This window comes from Stegostoma tigrinum, chromosome 10 (genome assembly GCF_030684315.1).
Source record: "Stegostoma tigrinum isolate sSteTig4 chromosome 10, sSteTig4.hap1, whole genome shotgun sequence".
In the NCBI taxonomy this organism is placed as follows: domain Eukaryota; kingdom Metazoa; phylum Chordata; class Chondrichthyes; order Orectolobiformes; family Stegostomatidae; genus Stegostoma; species Stegostoma tigrinum.
The window spans coordinates 95,415,342-95,437,690 of NC_081363.1; the positions used below are offsets into that span (position 1 = coordinate 95,415,342).

At 45.7% G+C, this 22,349-nt stretch overlaps 1 non-coding gene across 1 annotated transcript; it reads left to right on the top strand.

Annotated features, from left to right (window-relative positions):
- The first annotated feature begins 5,098 nt into the window (after positions 1-5,098).
- Positions 5,099-5,170, top strand: trnae-cuc (transfer RNA glutamic acid (anticodon CUC)). The gene has a single exon. It is a non-coding gene; the product is annotated as a tRNA-Glu (tRNA).
- Positions 5,171-22,349: the final 17,179 nt, after the last annotated feature.

Consider the following 22,349-nt stretch of genomic DNA (forward strand, 5'->3'; position numbering starts at 1 on the left):
AAATCAGGGCAGTTGGTTTAATGAGAGGTCTAAAAACAAAATGTTTTAAATAGTTACAACTGGCACTGGAGACGCCGATGAGTTCACACTGAACTTTGGAGGCTTGTTGTGCTCTGATTTATACCCGGGTGTGTTATCTCGCGAAACGTGTTGCCCATTTAAATCAGAGATAAGGTGGATGTTCTCACACTCAGGGAGAAGCAAATCTGTGGAATTCTTGAAAACAGAGGCTGTCCTGGCTCGGTATATTCAAGGCTGAGACAGACAGTCATTTATTCAGCTCAGGAGTCAAGGGCCACGTGGATAAAGCAGAACAGTGGTGTTGAGGATTACCAAATCAGCCTGGACCTCATTAAAAGCTATAGCTGACCTGATTGGCCAAATGGCTTCCATCTGCTCCAATTTCTTATCTGTCATTTGGAAAATGCTAGGGAACAATGTAGAGGCAGAAATAGTAGAACATTCACCAAAGATGACCGCAGTCAAACTGAGTCAAAATTGTTTGATGAAAGGAAATCTGCACTTGATAATTTTCCAAGAGTCGCGTGCTAATGTTAAAAACAGAGCTTATAAAGCGAGCCCGTGGGCGAAATTTACTCGAATAAGGGACAAATGCTGGCAAATGGGGCTAAATTAATTTCGGATATCTAGCCGACATGGACGAGGTGTAACAAAGTGTCTCTTTTCGTGCTGTCCATCTGGACGAAGCGACACTTGCTCATTCCCCATTTAATTGTTTGTTCGCAAACGCCAGTGGAGCCCATCTTGGTGGCGCAATCAGTCAGCACGTTCGCCTGTTAACTGAAAGGTTGGTGGTTCGAGCCCACCCAGGTGCGCAGTGATTTTTCACTCTTAAACCAATCCACTCTCCAGGGCGCTTTTTGTCTGCCAGAAGATAACCGTGTTTGCTCATCACGAATCGAGCGAAGCCCAACATAGGCAGGTCTTAATGTGTAACCGAAGCAAAAATGACACGGCAAACGCAGTTGCAGACATACCAAAGCATAAATGCTCTCTGTGAGACAGCTCAGCTTGTTTGTGTCATGAAATACTTGCACAAGTGGCAGCGGGGCAATCCCAAACTGTGCTTCCACTTTACTGCGAGTTTAGTCCAATGCCACTTTCCTGAAAATCCTCTGATAAGGAAAATGAAAGAAAGGACGTGAATGACCCATGAAAAGTGACAATTAGTAATCACAGTCTCATAGCGGCTGACTTTCCCTTCTGATCAACAATGCGGGTGTGCCTGCATGGCAACGATTGCAGCAGATCAAGAAGGCGGCTCATCAGTTCCCTTCTTCAGGACAGAAATGAAGGAAATGAGAGGAAGTTAACAAAATTTCATATCTCAATTCCCCTCCGTTTCACCATCCCTGCAAATAACTGCGATTAGAATTAATGCAGGATTTGATTTCACAGCAGCAGTGGTGTAACGATCTTCCTTCGCATTCAGTTAAAAGAATGGATAACGCATCTTGTCTGAAACATGAAGCAGCGCAGTAGCCTGCATGTTCCTGATATCATGCTGCGGACATTCCATGCCTTAATGGGCCGAATGGTCACTGTGTATGCGTTAGGTATCCTGTGATCTCTGAGCCTGTATGTGTTTTTTTTATATCTCATTTAGGATTTTGAAATTGTCTGTCCCAAAATGTGTGGCTCATTAACATCTGTTCAGCAGAGAGGTGGTCTCAATAGGACACCATTTAACAGCATTGTGCACTGTTCTCAAATCTGAAAAACAAATCCTCATGGACAATTTTACATCCCCGCTGTCATGGAGCTTCTCATTCCATGACATGGCCCACACTACACCAACTGTCATCACCGCTTCTACATTTACGAACACATATCTATTTACATACATCTCTCAAAGAAAAGTGAAATTCGTGTTGGTGCACCACACAAATATGATACAAGTTTTCAGCAAGAAACAACAGATTATTGTTGATGGTTGTTTTTGCCACTGATAATCAGTTTCCAGTGTTGTTTCAACAAGGTCTTTGCAAGGTCACGTGATGTATGCGATAGACATAGAGACACTGTAACTGGAAGAGGCCAGTCGGTCCATCCAGCCTGCTCCACTATTCAATATAATCATAGAGATCACCCAACTCAGTTCCCTGTTTCACTTATCAACCCATATCCTTTTTTCCCCTTGAGTCCTAAAAACCATAACGAACTCCTTCTTGTAAAAATAATCGATGTTTTAGCTTCAACCGCTTGTGAAGAACAAAATGCTTCAGGTTTGTTGTTTTCTGGTGATGATGTTCCCCTCACTGCATTCCTATATGTCTACAGCTTATCGTCAAGCTGTGATCTCTGGGTTTGGACTCTCCAGTGATTGGGATAATGCATTTTTTGTTTACCTTGCCTCGTCCTGTAGGTATTTTATACGTTGTTTGGAAATGTCCCTCTTTGGCCTACAGAAACGTTTAATGATTTGTCGATCAATATTGGAGGCATGGTAAAGAAGTTTGCAGGCAACACAAGACTTGGCAACTTAATTGGAAATGAAGAGTGTCGGTGTAGTCTGCAAGAACATCTCGATGGACTGGTCAGGCGAGCAAAAAAGGTGACAAATGGAATTAAGCCCAGAAAAGATTGAAGTGTTGTGTTTGGGGCGAAGCAACATAGTAATGGAATGCAAAATTTAGAAAAAAATACAAAGAGATGTGTGGGAAATTTTGAGGATGGATATATGCTAAAGGTGTCAGAAAGATTTATGGGGTGAAGACAGTTTTTTTTCAGACAGGGGGTGGTTGGTGTACGGAACGCACCGCCGGAAACATATGAGACAGAATCACTGAGTGCATTTAAAACATCCCTGGATTTTCCAGTCATGTTCTATAATCTGTAGCTCTACAGATGTAGTTGTGGAAAGTGGGCTGAGTAAGTGTTCCATTTCTCCTTCAGCACAGAAACACTGGGCAGAGTGACCTCCTTCTCGTCTGCACATTTCACAAAATTTTCAAATTAATTGATGTCACCGCGAAGGCACCTTTACATAATTGAATACTGGCTGATCTCTATGAGTTGATGGCTCTTTCTTAACGACTTGGTTGGTTCTTCATTGAGTGTCTCCTCAATATGCCTTGTTGCTGCCCTGTGGAATAAACATGGTGAATAATTGGCTCGTTCAGTTAGCCATCACTAAACAGCAGGCAAGAGAATTCCTTGTGAAGGGGAAGTGAGCTGGACCCACTAGCCAGGGATCAGTGTTTTTAAATGATCCTATGCTGTTAACATTTTCTCCAGTGATCCACAAGATCACATACTTTTGTATGCTTACCTGCCAGTTTCATTTATTTCATCGACGGTGATTTTCCACAAGCTGAAGTAACCCCTTCAATCGAGATGGAATCTCTCAAACTATTTCTATTGTTCCTTGGGTGCTGTACGTCATTGGATTGTGCAGACAAGGCTAGTTTCCCGGTACACGTTCTCTTGTTCAAATGCAAAGCACTGCCTGCCAGAGGAAATAAATGGCTGAACACATCTGACAATGGACCAATGCCGATCCAGGAGAAACAGCAGGCTCCTGGGAGCACGGAATCAGAATGGGAAGCAGCTGTTATTGAAACAGTTTGCTGCCTTCTGTCCCGAAGCAACAGGGACATGACTTAGTTTAGAAATAGGTATACCAAATTTGTTGTTTAAACTGTGGCATTGACAATTACTTAAAATCCGGGCAGACTCAGGTTGCCTTCCATTTTGTCAAAAAGCCCAATCAGTTTTCCGAACAGAGCTTCACTCAATGATATTGAACTTCCTGATATCGTGGTTTGGGCCAGAGGATTCATCCAGACAAATATAGCACAGCAACACACATGGAGAAAGTGAAAACAAATATTTTGGAAGTCTGCCCACGCACTGGGAAAATAACCACCTTGCGGAGAGGCGTGGGCCTCGTGGCATTATTGCCAGGCTATTAGTTTGGAATCCCAAGTGCCGTTCTTTGAATTCAATAAAATTCTTGAATTAGGAGTCAAATGACGGGAAATCCCAATCCAATAGACTTTCGAGAAGGAATTAAATGATCTGAACTTACCACCTTTCCGCAATCTAACAATTAAAACACAACAGCTCAGCTCCTTTGCAATTTTCAATGAGTCAACTGAAATAATAAAACACGCCTTTAAAAACCATGTTTTTTTTTGCAATAATAAATCTTAAGTGCTACATTTCTCCATGTAACTTCATTACAACTAAAGTCAATCAAGTACAGGCTGCTACTCTGCTAATTCCTTAATCAATCCAGTCCTGTGAAAGGATGATGGTCCCATCAACCCGTATTCAGTTTAGCAAAATTTTATGTGCTGTACAACCTCATTCATACTGCAAGAAAAGAATTTACTGTTTCTGCTCTCAGTGCTGGATTGGTTAAGCCAATATCTTGCTCAGCTCCCCACTTCCAGGAAACACTTCAATCAGGAAAAAAAAATCTATCAAATTATTTACAGTCCATTACAGACTGACTTTGCAAACTTGCAGAAGTCTCAAACTTCCACTTTCACTGTCTCAATCATTAGCCGACAATGTTCAAAAAGCTCAGTGAGATAAATCTAATTCCCTTTCAATCATTGGAATCATTTGTAGGAATTAGCACATGGGAAGCTGAGTACTATGAAACAGGTAAAGTGTTTCCAGATTTTATCCCTGGGCAGCGTCAGTTATACGGGTAGGGTCATCGAGCGAAAACATCACCTCCATTTCTCTCTCCTCAGATGAACCTTCTCCAGTTGAACATTTATGCTAATCAGTTGATAATTGAGGTATATTCCTGGGGTACGGATCATTATCCGAATACAGAGAGTGATCTTCTCCAATAAATTCTGTTTTGATCAAGGACTTTTATTTCCCACAGGCTGATGTCAGCATCTCAAACAGCCAGTCCCCCGCCTCCTCCCTTCCACCTCATTTGTTGTGTCAGAGCACACAAGGCAGATGGGCCAAGTGATGGGAAATGGGACACTGGGCCTCTTCCTATATTGTTAAAGCACGATGATTCAATCGTTTTGGAGGAGACAGAACGCCAGAGTGAAAAGAAAGCCAAATGCTGTGTCGTTAAGAAATGATGCAGATGTTCTTGCAAGTATCCCTGGTGGTCTAGTGGTTAGGATTCGGCGCTCTCACCGCCGCGGCCTGGGTTCGATTCCCAGTCAGGGAATTGAGGTTTATTGTTCCTGATAGAGACAACAACAAAAACAGCAAAGCTCTGACTGGATTTGTTTCAATGTCTCCCAGAGCATCACAGTCCATGTTTCAGCATTGAAAAGAGGGGAAAGGCGTGTTAACTGTCACTGTTCAGTCGGACTATTCACCTCTGTGTTGTGTTGTTAACAGGAACATGAGCAGGAACAGTAACATTCACAAGATGAACAAACAGAAATGATAATCACCATCGCCACTTCATCTCAATACTCTCCGCGTCCTGCTCTGTTGAGTTGCAATGCCAAATGAAACATGCTTGTCGTCCAGAAGCTGCCATTCAATGAGATCACCACTGACCTGAAAAATCTCAACTCTGCTTTCTTTATTTTCTTCCATTTCCCCAGTTAAACACGAGCCTAATCACAACATTGTATATTACTGTGTGGAGCTGGATGAACACAGCAGGCCAAGCAGCATCTCAGGAGCACAAAAGCTGACGTTGTCTAGCCCTGAAACGCCAGCTTTTGTGCTCCTGAGATGCTGCTTGGCCTGCTGTGTTCATCCAGCTTCACACTTTGTTATCCTGGATTCTCCAGCATCTGCAGTTCACATTATCACTTATCATTGTATGTTACTGTCAGTTTTCAGAAATTTAGATAACTTTAACGACCTGTGCATGCTTGCAGTAAATTGAATAATATGAAACGAGATACAAAGCCCTTCCCACAATTCAACCCAGTGCAGGATCAGCCATCGGACAAAGGCCAGAGAGCGAAAACGTCACTTCCATTTCTCCCAGCTCAAATTTATCTCCTGACAACTTGATTATTTGCATCATTTTTTCTTTATAATTGAGGCATTTTCTCTGATAGATGTGTTGCAGAAAACTATTTTGCTTCAAATTGAAATTTCTGAGTAACCTTTCACACAGCCAGATTCTCAATAACCACTGCTTCATGTCAATAAAAGCTGCTCCGGGAGAGGGTGGCGCTCATAGCCTCGGCATTACATGCACCTTGACACTGTCATAGAAGGACGGCATGCTCACAGATTGTATCACTTCTATCTGTATCACCCTGGTCACTGCCTGATTCAGCATTGCATTCTCTCATCCTTCTGCACTTGATCCCCGTGTTCCTACGTCGGTTTTGTCACATTGTCTCGGTTATAATGCACAGACTATCCCGTCGTCTATTACCACAGAGGAGCTCCCGCGTTGATTGCCATCCCCATATCCGGTTACATCTTCGCGGCTGGGCCAATAAGTTTTTCTGATTCCGGGCCCAGATGCTGGGATTGTATGTTCGTCTGCAACAGTGGTTGCTTCCTTGTGTGATGGAGCTGGTTAAGTAACCAATGCTAAACTGCATTGCTTTTGATAAATACATTACAACACCAGGCTGCAGTACTCCCTGAGTTTTGATATTTTGTAGAACTATATCAATCTCAGTCTTCAACTTACTCAATGATAGAGTCTGGGAGCATTGAAGTTAAAGATTGCAGCCCACTCTGAGTTATTACACGTCAGTCCACTCTTCGTCAAGTATTCCTGTTGTGTACCCGGTGCTGATCCTCACACATTCTTAGCCATTGTTCTTATTGTGCTTTTTAATCGCATTGCCTCCTATGTTGCCATGATCGTATCATGGATAATATTCTGCATTTTGGCCACAGCAACGTTGGTTCGAGTCCGAGTCACAGTAACCGTTCTTCTTCCCCATTTTACTCCTTGGGACTCATCACTCCTGAAGGAATTAATTATTTTACATGAAAATCTTCTCTGAGGTGGTAGTTTTTTTTTCCATCGAACACGCCTTCTTTCACGTGTCTGCGTTTGATATATCCGAATTCAAGCTTACCTCTTCTCGCAGACATTTCTCCCTCCCACAATCACAAACCCTCTGTTACATTTTTCCTCACACGTTACTGAGTCACTGCCCAGTCTAACACTCGCTCCACATTGACAAGTGTGGGTTTTACTATCTGTCCTCCCATTCACAGTGGGACATGTCACAGGAAGAAGGTGCTGTCAGAACCAGCGCTGGGCAGGCCTGCAGCTCCCGGGGAGACAGAGTATCACTGAAAGTGCCCACACTTGCCTCCTGCAAGGTGCACCTGGTGTCTGTTCTGGAATGAAAGCAGTTTGATAGATTTGTACCGGATTGAAGTGCTTACTGGGAGCAAGAATTTGTTGAAGATGCAGGGTAAACAGATTGAAATTTGACTGAAGAAACAGCAAATCGCTTTAAAATTTTAGAGTAGATTTGTAGCTTGAGTTGTGGATGACGTCGGTTGTCTCGACAAGCGGATTGGTTGTTCTGCAGATGTTTCATTGTTCTATTGGTTAGCAACATCAGTACAACCTCCAGTGAAGTGCCGTTGTGTTTTCCTGCTGGTTATTTAAACTCTTGTGTCCACTGAGCTTGAGTACCTCACTGCCAGTTTTCTTCACGACGGAGTGCATTTGGTGTCCATCTCTATTTGTTTATTAATTGCTTTCTCAGTGGAGTACCAGCGTTCTTGGCGTTCCCGTGCTTGTCTTTGCTTTGCCTGTCCCAATATCCTAGCATTGTCCCATTCAAATTGATGGTTCTCCTTATTCACGTGAATGGAGATGAGTGAGTCTTGGGTTTGTCTTTTTATTGCCCATTGATGTTTGCGTACCCTTGTGATTAATTTCCTTCTGTTCGTCCAATGTAGTGTTTGTCAAAGTCTTTGCAGGGAATCTTGTGCATGACATTGGTCTTGCTCACAGTGGGTGGTGGGTCTTTGATCCGCTTGAGCAGTTGGGGTAGGGTTGATGTGGGTTTGTGCGCTACTCTGATGCCCATTGGTCGTCGGAGTCTTGCAGTCAGCTCAGACAGGTTCCTGATGTAAGGCAATTTGATGAGTATTCCATGGTGTGTGGTATCTTGCCGTTGTCATTAATGTGATAGGCATCTTCTGACCCAGTTTTTAGGATATCCATTGTCTTTGAATACTTAGACGAGGTACTCTCCTTCTTTTTGGTGTCATGCAACATGTGTGGAACAACGAAGCAGCTCGGTGAGCCAACCAACCACAAGAAGATGGTATGTCACTGCCTCTAAGCATTGTGCTGTAGCGGGGCAAATATTTATCTTTCGTCAGAATTACAGTCAGGAAATTCACTTTACAAACATGATGGGTGCCTTTACATAACAGTGGTTATGTAAGTAATCCTTTAACACATATAATCATACACCATCTCGTGTCTCCTGGGCACCTTATCTGTCATTGTACATGCACCGAAGGTGTTGTCATAAATCCCGACAGTGTAGAAACATGCCCTTCGGCACAACAAGTCCACACCGAACCTGTCCACCTGTTTGTCTGTCCCGTTTTCTCCCTTATCCTGACATTCTCCACTTCGTTCTTGTGAGCTTCAGGAAATGAGGCCCTTTTTGCCAGAAGATATAAATATGTCATTCACCTTTGTTTGCTCCATGCACAAGAACACTCAGGTTCATTTGTAGCCTATTTTTTGGAAACTTCTCTCGATTTAAATAGTCATCTACCAAAGTGCAAGAACTCACTGCCGACATGAAACTGCATGAGCCAAGCTTTTATCCACTTCGTCAATCTATCTGTATCCCTTTGCAGTTTCACATGTCATTATCACAATATGCTCTCCACCTCTTTTCGTATCTCCAGTAAAACTGAACACATTACACTCTGGCACTTCCTTCAAGTCATCAATACAGAGATAAATAATTGCAGCCCTATGACTGACCATTCTGCCACTCCACACATGATATCTTTCCAACTTGAAAAATGCCCATTAATCGCAATTCTGTATTTTATGTTATTTAACAATGGACAGCCCATGGTCATTTATACCTCACAGCATAAACCCCTACTTTGTGCAATGAACTGAGATACGGCTCCTTATTGAGTACCTGCTGACAATGCAAATGCCCTTCATATGTTGTTTGTCTTTATTACCTGTGCTTGTAATATCACCGAAGAAGTCTGGCACAATTATCAGAGATAGTAGGAACTGCAGATGCTGGAGAATCTGAGTTAACAATGTGTAGAGCTGAATGAACACAGCAGGCCAAGGAGCATCAGAGGAGAATGAAAGCTGACATTTTGGGCCTGGACCCTTCTTCGAAGTGTGATTTGCCTTTCAACAAATAATGTTCGTTGTGTTTGACTGAAATAACATTTTTTTTGGAAATGTTCTCTATTACTTCCATTACAATTGCTTCACATTTTTTTTTTCAACTGACTTCACATTTTTTTTCAAGTGACAGATAAGACATTGGGACAGATGGAAGTCTTTTGTGCCATTAGGTCAATTACATCTTTAAATAAGAGCGTGGCTAATCTCAACTCTACTTTCTGCCTTTTCAAAATTGGAACTGAATCCCGAGATGACTAAATCTCTGTCTATTTCAGCTTTGAATACACACAGCCTGATCAGAATTCCACAGACTAGGTGAGTGGATGGCTGCATGGCAGATGCAGTTTAATGTAGATAAATGTGTGGTTACCCACTTTGGTGGCAAGAATAGGAAGGCAGATTACTATCTAATTGGAGTCAAGTTCTGAAAAGGGGAAGTACAACGAGATAATAAAGTGTGAAGCTGGATGAACACAGCAGACCAAGCAGAACCTCAGGAGCACAAAAGCTGATGTTTCCGGCCTAGACCCTTCATCTCTCTCTGATGAAGGGTCTAGGCCCGAAACATCAGCTTTTGTGCTCCTGAGATGCTGTTTGGCCTGCTGTGTTCATCCAGTTTCACACTTTATTATCTTGGATTCTCCAGCATCTGCAGTTCCCATTATCTCAAGTACAACGAGATCTGGGTGTTCTTGTCTATCAGTCAATGAAAGCAACTATGCAGGTACAGCAAGCAGTGAAGAAAGCTAATGGCATGCTGGCCTTCATAACTAGAGGAATTGAATTTAGTAGCAAAGAGGTCCTTCTGCAGCTGTACAGGGCCCTGGTGAGACCGCACCTGGAGTATTGTGTGCAGTTTTGTTCTCCAAATTTGAGGAAGGGCGTTCTTGCTCTTGAGGGAGTGCAGCATAGGTTCATGAGGTCAATTCCCAGAATGGCAGGATTATCATATGTTGAAGGATTGGAGCGATTGGGCTTGTAAGTTCTGGACAAGAAAGTTCCCATACTCAAAATTTGATCTCTGTCACTCTTTCCACATGTGCCACTAAACATTACAGGTTAAAATCAAATCAAAGGGCTGAACATAATGTATACCCAAAGTAAAAGGTACCACGGAATGAGTAAGAACTAGGAGTATAGTCGAGGGATTCCGTACTCATAGAAATAACTCAGACTGAAGAGTGTGCTACGGACTGTAATCAAATTGAAGAGTTTGTGATCGTTATTTATAGAATAACGGATACACGGGAGTGGGTTATAAAATGGAATCTGATCAGGCTGTTCAGTTTGGTTTATATACAAAGTTTCAGATACACGGGAGTGAAGCGCTGACTGAAGTCGATTTGATTTTTTTTATGTTCACTTAGAGAAAAACAGACACCTGTGAGTATATTACAGATTGGTGTATATTGAGGGTTTGAAGCTGGTTTATATATTGAATTACAGATATCCGTGAGTGAATTACATACTGAAATCTAATTGAAGGGACCAGGATAGTTTACATGTGGGTTAACAGGTATCTGTTTGTTACAGATGGTAATGTAATCAAACTGTTCAGGATACTTTGCACATAGAATAACAGATACCCAGCAATGAGTTCCAGACTGAAATATAATTGAGGGGAGTGGGCAATTTATACACAAAACAACCAGATAGGAGAGTTGACAAAACAGGAGAAAGTATCCACAATGGACTGACTCAGTAATGACCAACAGCTGTAGGTGGAGGTTTTCATGTGATCTGAATGATGGCAGAGAAACGCACAGACACTTACACAGTGACTAACAGTCTGTGAGGGACAGAAGGATATTTGAACACCCAAAAGGCATCTGATCAAGTCAGTCTTAGGTTTAAAATGTGTCTCAGCAGGAACAGATCAGAAAATAAATTGGGAAGAGGACATGAGTTGTCAGCAAATATCAGGAAGTTAACCTATTTGCTCAGCCAACAGTTCGGAGGACAAATGAGGTTTTCCCAGATATCATCACAGTTTGGAGTGGGACAGCAAGGGAAAGCTATATGAATTGTGTAAGTGTTTAGAGGGAAAATAGAATTGGCCTGGGATCACCACAACTCTGATCTTCTAACAATGGCCCTGTTAACGCATCCCCACTCTTTTCTTGTAGCAATGCCCTGTCAACCTGCCCCTACTCTGTTGCCGTCTCAAAGGCCAGTGAACCCATTCCCACTCTCTTCTACGAGCAATGTTCTGTAAACCCTACCCCACTCTCTTCTCTGAGCAATGTCCTGTGAACCCATCCCCACTCTATTCCCCTCAGCAACAGGCTCTTACACATTCCCAGTTTCTTCTGATAGGAATTGCCTGTGACCACATCTGCACTGTACCACAATCAACAACAAAAACTCCAAACGGTTCACATCACAACAACATGTGAACCGATCTTTCCTCTGTTCTCTCAACATCGGCCTGTAAAATCATTCCCACTCTCCTCTCCCAGCAACGGTCTGAGAATAAGTCCCTAATCTCTTCCCCTAACAGCGGCCTGTGAACCCATTCTTAATCTTCTCCCCAATCGATGCACTGTAAACTCATCCCTACTCTGTTCATCCAGTAGCGGCCTGTGACCACGCCCCCACAATGCTCCCTGAAGAACAACCTGCGAACCAATCCTCAGTCTGTTCTCCTCGTAACAACCTGTGAAAGTATCCCTACTCTGCTCCCCTAGCAACAGCCTGTGAGCCCATCCCCAATTTTATTTTGCCCCAGCAAAGGACGGTGATCTCTTTGTTAGTCTGTTCCTCCAGCGACAGCGTATTAAAGCATCCCCACTCTGTTCTCTCAGCAACGACCTGTGAATCCATTCCCACTCTGATTCCTTCAAAAGGGCCTGTGAACACTTTCTTAATCTGGCCTGCCAGTGACCTGTGACTCCAACGCCACTCTGTTTCCGTAGCACTGGCCTGTGAGCCCATCCACTCTCTGTATCTCCAGATACTATTTCCCAGAACTGAACTGTGAACTCGCCTGCACACTGATTCCCTAGCAAGGACCTCCTAACCAATGCTCACTCCGTTCCCCTAAGAATGACCTGTGAACATATCCGTGACCTGTTCGCATCACAACAGCCTGTTAACCGATTCCCACCCTTTTGCCCCAGGAATAGCCGGTGAACCTAACCGAATTCTGTTCCTTCAGCAAACGAATATGAGGCCATCCTCGCTCTGTTCCCGAGCAACAGGCTATTACACATTCCCAACATTTTCTCATATGAACTGCCCGTGACCACATCTCCACTGTACCCCAAGAAACAGCGTGAGAAGCATCCAAAGCCTGTTCACATTGCAACAGCGTGTGAACGGAACCTTCCTCTGTTCTCTTAGTAACAACCTGTGAAGCCGTCCACATTTGCTTCCCCAAGCAATGGCCTGTAAACCCAACTCCACTCTGCTCCTCTAGCAATGGATTGTGAAACCATCCCTGTCTGCTTCTCCAGCAGTGAACTTAATCACATCCCCAACCCGTTTCCCGATGCAATGGTCTGTGAACCAATCCTTAATCTGTTCCCTTAGCAATGACATGTGAATTCGCATTCTATTCCCTTAGCTGTGGCCTCCAAACACGTCCCCACCATTTTGTCCCAGCAAAGGCTTGTGATCCCGTCCTTAGTCTGTTCCTGTGGCACTGAACTGTGAATCCATCCCCACACTCTTTGCCTAGCAACGACCTGTTAAAGCATTCCCACTCTGTTCTCCCCATCTTGGCATGTGTACCATGCTCAATCTGTGAGCCTAGCAATGACCTGTGAACTCATCCCCAATCTGTTCTCATAGCGGCAGCCATTTACCCATCCCCATACTGTAGGCCTGGCAATGGCCCATGAATTCATTCACACTGTTTTCTCCTAGCAACAGCCTCCAAACTCATTCTCACTCATTTCCCATAACAAAAACCCGTGAACATGGTCCCATTCTATTCATAGAAATGGCTTGTCAACACATCTCTACTGTACTCCTTACAGCAGATTGTGAACCCTTCCTCGGCTTCCCCGATTCCCCTAGCAGTGGCTTAAGACCCATTTCCCATTCTGTTTGCCTAGCAATGGCCTGTGAAACAACCCCCACGCTGTTCTCCTGGCAACTGACATTGAACACAGCCTCAATCTGTCCTCAGGGTAACAGCCTGTTAAGTTATCCCAACTCTTTAAACTAGCAATGGCTCATCAGCACATCTCCATTGTATGCCAAGCAACAGCCTGTGAAAAATTTCCAAACAGTTTTCCTAGCAATAGCCTGTGAACTCATCCTTCCTTAGTGCCCCTAGCAACAGCCTGTGTAACCATCGCCACACTGTTCCCTTAGCAACGAGTTGTGAACTCATCTGCACTCTGTTCTGTCCGAAATGACTTACTGCCCATGCTCACTCTGTTCCCCTAGCAATGACCTGTGACCCCATTACTGCTCAGTTACCCTCGCCAAGGCCTGTGAACCTTCAGTGGACTGTTCACCTAGCAACAAACTGTGAATACATCCCCAATCTGCTCCCCTAGCAATGATGTGTAAAACCATCCGCACTCTGTTCTCCGATCAAAGGCCTGTGTACTTGTCCCATTCTGTTGTCCGAGCAGTGACCTGTGAACCCATCCCAGCTCTGTTCCCCGAGGAACGGCCTATGATCCTATCACCAATCTGGACACACAGCAACAGCCTGTGAACCCATCCCCATGCTGTTCCCCTCAAAAGGTCCTAAACTCACCCCTGCTTTGTGCTCTTACCCCATCCCCAATCTGTTCTCTGAGCAATGACCTATGAAACCATCACCACCGTAACCTTCGCAACAGCCTGTGAGATGTTCCCAAATTGGCCTCGTTTTAACAGGCTGTCAATCCATTGTAATATTTTACTCCAGCAATGCCCTATGAACCCATCCTTCCTCTGTTGCCCGAGCCATGGCCTGTGAACCCATCCTCACTCTATACCCTGAGCACAGCTTCTTCAGTAATCCCCAGTTCATTGACCTGGCAACGGCTTGTGATCCATCCTTATTTTGTTCCCCTATCAACGACTTGTTAACCCATTTCCACTAGGTTATCATTTCAACAGCCTGTAACCCCGTCCCCATACTGTATCCCTCGCAATGGCCGATGGACCCCTCCTCACATTGCTCTATCAGCACCTTCCTTAATTAATGTCCACACACTGGCCTGTTAACACATTCCCGCTCTGTCCCCTTAGCCATCCTCATTCTGTTTGACTCGCAACAGCCTGTGGGTCTATTATTCCTCTATGCCCTTCGCAATGGTCTTTGAACTTATCCCCACTGTGTTGCCCCAAAATGGCCTGCAAATCCATCTCCAAACTTTTCTCCTAGCAGTGACCTGTGAACCAACCCCCGAAGTGATCTCATAGCAACAGCCTTTGAATCCATCCGCATGCTATTCTCCTCGCAACAGATTCTTCATCCATCCCAATTTATTAGACCATAAGACCATAAGACATAGGAGTGGAAGTAAGGCCATTCAGCCCATCAAGTCCACTCTGCCATTTCAATCGTGGCTGATAGGCGTTTCAGCTCCACTTCCCTGCACTCTCTCCATCGCCTTTGATTCCTTCTGAGATCAAGAATTTGTCAATCTCCACCTTGAAGGCATCAAATGTCCCAGCCTCCACTGCACTCTGTGGCAATGAATTCCACAAGCCCACCACTCTCTGGCTGAAGACGTATCGTCTCATTTCAGTTTTAAATTTACCCCCTCTAATTTTAAGGCTGTTCCCACGTGTCCTGGTCTGCCCACCGAACGGAAACAACCACCTTGCGTCCACCCCTTTAAAAACATACATTATCTTGTAAGTTTCTATCAGATCTCCCCTCAACCATCTAAACTCTAATGAGCTCAATCCAAGGATTCTTAGACACTCATCATATGTTGAACCTACCATTCCAGGGGTCATCCATGTGAATCTCCGCTGGACACACTCCATCACCTGTATGTCCTTCCTGAGTTGTGGGGCCTAAAATTGGACACAGTTCTCTTACAAATGGTCCTTGAGCCTATCCTTCCTGTCTTCCCCGAGCAACAGCCTTTTAACCCGTCCCCACTCTCTCAGCCAAGCAGCAACTTGTGAGACCAACCCCACTCTGTTCCGAAAGCATTGGCCAGTGAGCCCATGCCCATTCTGTTACCCTAGCTACAGCCTGTGAATCCATTGTCACTGATCCCCTGGAAATGCTTGTGAACGCATTGTTAGTCTGTTCCTTTGGCGGAACCTGGCATCCGCACTCTGTACACACAGCAACGTCCTGTGAACCCAATTTGTACTCTGTCTTTGTAGCAATTGGCGTCGAATGCATCCCAATTTGTACTGCTACCAGCAGGCTGTTAACCCATTCCCACGCTATTCCGCATGGAATGACCTGTTAACCTATACCCACTCTGTTCCTCTCGTGGCTGCCTGTGAACCCATCCCCACTCTTGCCCGGCAACAGCCTGTGAACCTATCTCAATTTGATCTCCTGGAAAATGCTTGTGAATGCATCCTTAATCTGTTCCCCAGCACTAATTTGTGAGGCATCCAGACTCTTTTCGCTTGGAATAGACCTGTGAAGACACACTTCTCCTTTCACTGGCAATGGCTGGTGAGCCCATCTCACTCTGGCCTCTTTGCAACGGTCTGTGAACCCATCCTCACGGTACCCCTAAAACAGAACAGTGAAACATCCTCAAACTGTTCTACTCGCAACAGCCTGCAAACCCATCCCCACTCTCTTCTCATAGTAATGGCATGTGAACTTATCCCAGGTATGGAAAGTGTGAGGGAAGTGGGCAAGAGGGACATTGGGAGTTAGAGTGGTTTTAAGAGTTAGAGAGAGAGAGAGAGACAGGGAGGGAGAGAGAGAGAGAGAGAGAGAGAGAGAGAGAGAGAGAAAGAGAGAGAGAGAGTACAGAGAGTCCAAAGGATACAGAGCCACGTGGGGGACACAAAAGAGAGGAGAACTAGAGACGGAGGGGGCAGACAGAGAGAGTGGGTCTGGGAGAGAGACACGGAGACAGGGACAAATGGAGAAGCGAGAAAGGGTGGTACATGGATGGACTCACAGAGAGAAAGGGTGCACAGAGGAGTAGGTGATCAGGGAGAGGGAGAATAACCGCGTTGGGGGAGAGAGAGAGAGAGTGTGACAGAGGGTGGGATGGCAACGAAGGGATGGGGACAGAGAGAGAGACAATGAGAGGTAGAGAGAGGGAGGGAGGCAAATGGAAAGAGAAGTAGAGTTAGTGGTAAACAGAGTCAGAGAGAATGGAGGGTCAGAGAGGTACACAGAGCAGAGTCAGAGAGAAAGGGTGTAATTATGATAGAGTAGGGGGACAGGAATGGGAAGGGAGGTAAGTTGAGGGGCCAGACAGTAAGAGAGAGAAGGGGACAAAGGGAGAAAGAGCGACAACAGCGGAGAGAGAGAATGGCACGGGAGGGGAAGGGGACAGAGGGGGAGAAAGAGAGCGAAAGAAGAATGGGTTGGGGTTTGCCACAGAGAAAGGTGCAAAGAGAGAAACGAGGGGTGATGCAGAGAGAGGAGGCTTGCAGAAGTGGGGAGGGAGTGGGATTACATACAGAAGTGGAGGGACAAAGAAGGGGGCAGACAGAAGTGGGGTGTGGACAGAAATGGGGAGAGAAAGGATTTGACAGACTGTAGTGGGGAGAGATGAGTATGCAGACTGAATTGGAGAGTAATGGCGTGTGACATATTTGGGGAGAGAAAGCATGAGCTGACAGAAAAAAGGAAGTGAAAGGAGAGGGTTCATGGACACTTGAGGGGAGAGAGAGGGCATGGCACGGACACTTGGGGCAAGAGGGTGTGGACACTTGGGGGGAGAGAGAGAGAGAACATGCGGAGCGGACACTTGTGGGGTGAGAGGGATGGGGATAGAGGCTTTGTGGAGAGACAGAGTCAGAGAGGAACCAGATGCCACAGAGAGAGAGAGGGTGACAGAGAGAGAGAGAGAGAGAGAGAGAGAGAGAGGGAGAGAGAGAGAGAGAGAGAGAGAGAGAGAGAGAGAGAGAGAAAGAGAGAGAGAGAGAGAGAGAGAGAAAGAGAGAGAGAGAGAGAGTGAGAGAGAGAGAGGGCGGGGGGGATGTTAGAGACAGAGAGAAATCAGAGATGGACACAAGGGAATATTGGCTCAAACCCAACTCTTGAGCTTGACCCCGGTCTCCCCAATTTCCCTGAGGACCAGGAGATGGGGTCGAGTCTGTCTCTCTCCAGCTCTGCTTCTTCAACACAAAGACAAATAACAATATAGTTTGCTGGCTGCTTGGCACTTTTTAATGAACGTTAATTACATATTGAAGTTATGGATGCAGTCAGTGGAATGGTGCCTTTTCTCTTTGGCCTGTGAGTTGAGAGAAACAGTGACATGGTTCCATGTAACCCGCTGCGGGATAAGATTGGAGAGACCAGCACTACCCTCAGTCTGTTACCATTGCGACAGGCTGCTTCATTGCTGAAACTTTGACCTTAAATGAGAAAATCCTGGATGGATTGATTAATGAGTGAATTTGATTGATTGATGCATTGGGTGAAGGGATATTTCAGTACATTCTTCAGCTGCTGCCTGAACTCAGTCTGGGTAACGGCATAAGTCGCGGTATTCGTGCAGCAACTGAGGAGCTGCAGCATGAAGCCCAATTCCTGCACAAAGCAATCTAGATACACAGAGTCATACCCAATGAACGACATCCGGTTCCAGATAGAATACACCATTCGGGTTGACGATAACAGGATGAAATTGACCGAGATCACAAACAGTAAAATCATGGATTTTTTTTCGATTTTGCATCTCTGTATCACACTGGCCGTCCTCATTGTTGTGAGCCCGGAGTCTCCTGCTGGCTCTGCTGGTCACTAAAGTGTGTCTGACGGTGAAAACATTGAGCAGCAGAATCTGGAGAAATGGGAGTGCCGGGGTTAGAACGTGGTGGAGGAACTCGATTGTAATCCAGACACGAGAGGGATAAACATCGGGTGTTACATAACAAAACCAGCGGGGGTTCGCCAGCCAATACCGAGCTGTGAGCATAAAATACCAGAAAATGCTGTTATACAGCTCAGCACAGTCACTGTTCCCAGTGGCAAGGTCTGCCACTGCCATGGCCCCCAGGTAACATCTGACACATGGAGACAATCCACAATTTTTACAAAGCAGGACGTAGATCGTTACTATGTTAACTGTGAAGAAGGAAAACAAATGAAATATATATCAGCTTGGCGGCAAAGTTACCAGTTTGATTGAGGACCCAGTGACATTTTCAAATGTATCACTTATTGAAAAATAAATGAATCTGAAACAACTTACAATAACGTCTTCATTCTTTTGACAGGAAACGTAACGTAGATCACAAAAAGCACTCCCACAGCAAACATACAGATAAACATCCATGAGAACAGGTAGTTTCTAGAACATTTCCACACACTCGATCACTCAAGAGGAGGCGCAGGTCACTTCTTTACAGTTCCTGATATAGAGGGCGAAGATGTTGCCTTCCTGAAGGATTCTCTCCCAGTTTCTTGAAGACAAACAGAGGTTGGAAATTTCTGTCTTTTAGTCTACGTTGTGGTTAATATTCAGTTGTGAAGAAACATGAACACAGGGAAAATGTATACACCCCTTTAACTGCCTGAGGGGATTTTGAAACAGTGTCTCCTCCTCCCTGGAAGAGGATGATTTCCCTCGGGATCTTATCTTTTGTTCAATTGACTGACATCCAGCCATTCACAAAGAATGTTGGCTACAGAATGCTCCGGGCAATGTCAGCAACAGAACGTTCCGGGGAATGTCGGTTACAGAATGTGATGGAGTCACAAAGATCCGCATCACAAAGGCCCTTCTGCCCAACATTTTAGGTGAGACCCACTCAGCCTCGCGGTGGAAATCTCTCCTCAAACTCAACACAACTGGCAAACACAAATTAAAGGTAATGCCAGATCAGCTGAAGTGGTCAGTTATCTCACATTCTCAATCCACCTCACAGAACCAGCCCAGACAACACAAACCCAGATGAAATAACTGTTCAGCATGGAACACTGTGCAGACCAGGCTCGTGCCCTGCTCAATACAACACGGCAATCTGTCCAGAGTGGGACACTGTGCAGGCCACACCAGTCAAATAGATATCAGTCCAGCACGGGAAGCTGTGCAGACCGCACGAGTGCATTGATCTATAAACCCAGACGAGGCATCTCTCCAGCACGGGGGCTGTGCAGACCACACCAGTACATTGATTTATAACCCTGGACCAGGTATCTCTCCAGCACGGCGGTGGGCGGGGGGGTGGTGGCTGGGGTGTGAGGTGAACACCACTGAACTGATCTGTAAACATGGAGCAGTTACCCTCCCAGCGTGTAGATCTGCCCAGCCCACCCCAGTGCAGTGCTCGGTGACATCCAGCCATTCACAAGTAATGGTGGCTACAGAATGGTCCAGGGAATGCCAGCAACAGAACGTTCCGGGGAATGTTGGTTGCAGAATGTGATGGAGTCACAAAGATCCACATCACAAAGGCCGTTCTGCCCATCAGTTTAGGTGAGACCCACTCAGCCTCGTGGTGGAAATCTCTCCTCACACTCAACACAACTGGCAAACACAAATTAAAGGTAATACCAGATCAGCTGAAGTGTTCAGTCATCTCACATTCTCAATCCAGCTGACAGAACCAGCCCAGACAACACAAACCCAGATGAAATATCAGTTCAGCATGGAGCACTGTGCACACCAGGCTAGTGTCCTGCTCAATACAACACGGCCATCTGTCCAGAGTGGGACACTGTGTAGACCTCACCAGTCAAATAGATATCACTCCAGCACGGGGAGCTCAGCAGACCACACGAGTGCATTGATCTATGAACCCAGACGAGGCATCTCTCCAGCACGGGTGCTTTGCAGACCACACCAGTACATTGATTTATAACCCTGGACCAGGTATCTCTCCAGCACGGCGGTGGGCGGGGGGTGGTGGCTGGGGTGTGAGGTGAACACCACTGAACTGATCTGTGAACATGGAGCAGTTACCCTCCCAGCGTGTAGATCTGTCCAGCCCACCCCAGTGCAGTGCTCGGTGACATCCAGCCATTCACAAGTAATGTTGGCTACAGAATGGTCCAGGGAATGTCAGCAACAGAACGTTTCGGGGAATGTTGGTTGCAGAATGTGATGGAGTCACAAAGATCCACATCACAAAGGCCGTTCTGCCCATCAGTTTAGGTGAGACCCACTCAGCCTCGTGGTGGAAATCTCTCCTCAAACTCAACACAACTGGCAAACACAAATTAAAGGTAATACCAGATCAGCTGAAGTGTTCAGTTATCTCACATTCTCAATCCACCTCACAGAACCAGCCCAGACAACACAAACCCAGATGAAATATCAGTCCAGCATGGAGCACTGTGCACACCAGGCTAGTGTCCTGCTCAATACAACACGGCCATCTGTCCAGAGTGGGACACTGTGTAGACCTCACCAGTCAAATAGATATCACTCCAGCACGGGGAGCTCAGCAGACCACACGAGTGCATTGATCTATAACCCCAGACGAGGCATCTCTCCAGCACGGGGGCTTTGCAGACCACACCAGTACATTGATTTATAACCCTGGACCAGGTATCTCTCCAGCACGACGGGGGGTGGGGAATGGGTGGGCTGTGAGGTAAACACGAGTGAACTGATCTGTAAACCTGGAGCAGCTCCCCTCCCAGCGTGTAGATCTGTATAGCCCACCCCAGTGCAGTGCTTGGTAACGCTGTGTTAAATCAATGGGGAAACTTGCAGCCCATGCTGGAAGTGACAGGAGGTGGGGCTCCCATCCATTTACAGCTCCATATCTCCAATGTGCCATGACAAGGGGTCCATGGGTGTGAAAATGACTGCCAGAGAGAGATTGTGGGGAATCCGTGTCGATACAAACAAATAGGATGGGTTGGATATATACACAGAGAGGGGGAGATTGAGAGACAGTGTCATTGAAGGATGTGTTCACATGTTTTAGAACAGTTTTTCAGGAATCATACATGAATAGGATATTTCTGTGAGTTCAGATGATGGAGAGTTTTGAATGAGCATTTATTCTGAATTTGTGACTGAGAGTGTGGTGGGAGCAGTCTTTGACTCATTGGGCTGAATCTGACAATAATTTTTCTCAGAGACATTTGAATTGAGTGTGACAGAAGAATAGTCTGCACGGAGCTGGGATAATTTTCTGATGCTATCTTATCAAACACTCCTCATTATTTATCTACCCCAGCACTTGCCATTCCTCTCGTTCAATGCCAGCCTGATTCTCCCACCCATCAAGACTGGTAATGTTTCCCATTGCCTGGATAGCCTGGGTATTCCATGATCCATGGCGCAGGTGCCACCTTTAAAATGCCAATGGGCACACATTTAACCTTTCTCAGTTTGGCGCCACCCTGCACGTTTTAACCCGAGCCTGGCAGATAAGGGACAACTGCACCAAGATTGTCGAAAGGGACATGGAGGTCCTGAGGGGTGGGCTAGTACAGAGAAGTACCATTCATTTTCCAAAGGTGTCTAAACCAACTCACCCATCGAGCATGGCCTGAGCTCACTTCCCACCTCAATGCAGTGTGTGGAGTCTGAATAAATGTTCAGCAATACAGGACAAGCATGAGTAACAAACTGTCACCACATTGTCTCTGCCCCGTCTCTCTCTCTCTCTCTCTCTCTCTCTCTCTCTGTCTCTCTCTCTCTCTCTCTCTCTCTCTCTCTCTTTCTCCCTCTCTCTCTCTGTCTCCCTTTCTCTCGCGCCTCCGCTATTCCCCTACACTGAAAACACTGCACGGATTCAACATTGTTGACTGGCTCACTCCAGCCACCTCACCATTTCACCCCACCTACACCATAACTAACAGCAGGACAACGCACTTTCACTCTCACCCCCTCTCCTCATTACCTGAGAAACAGCCTGGAATCGGTCAGAAAGGGCCGAGCTGGCTGTTGGAGTGCCCGACATCAGTTCCGTCCATCGCTGCCCATGCCATGCAGAGAGGAGCCTGGTACAAGCCGGTGAGAACCGGGACGACCCG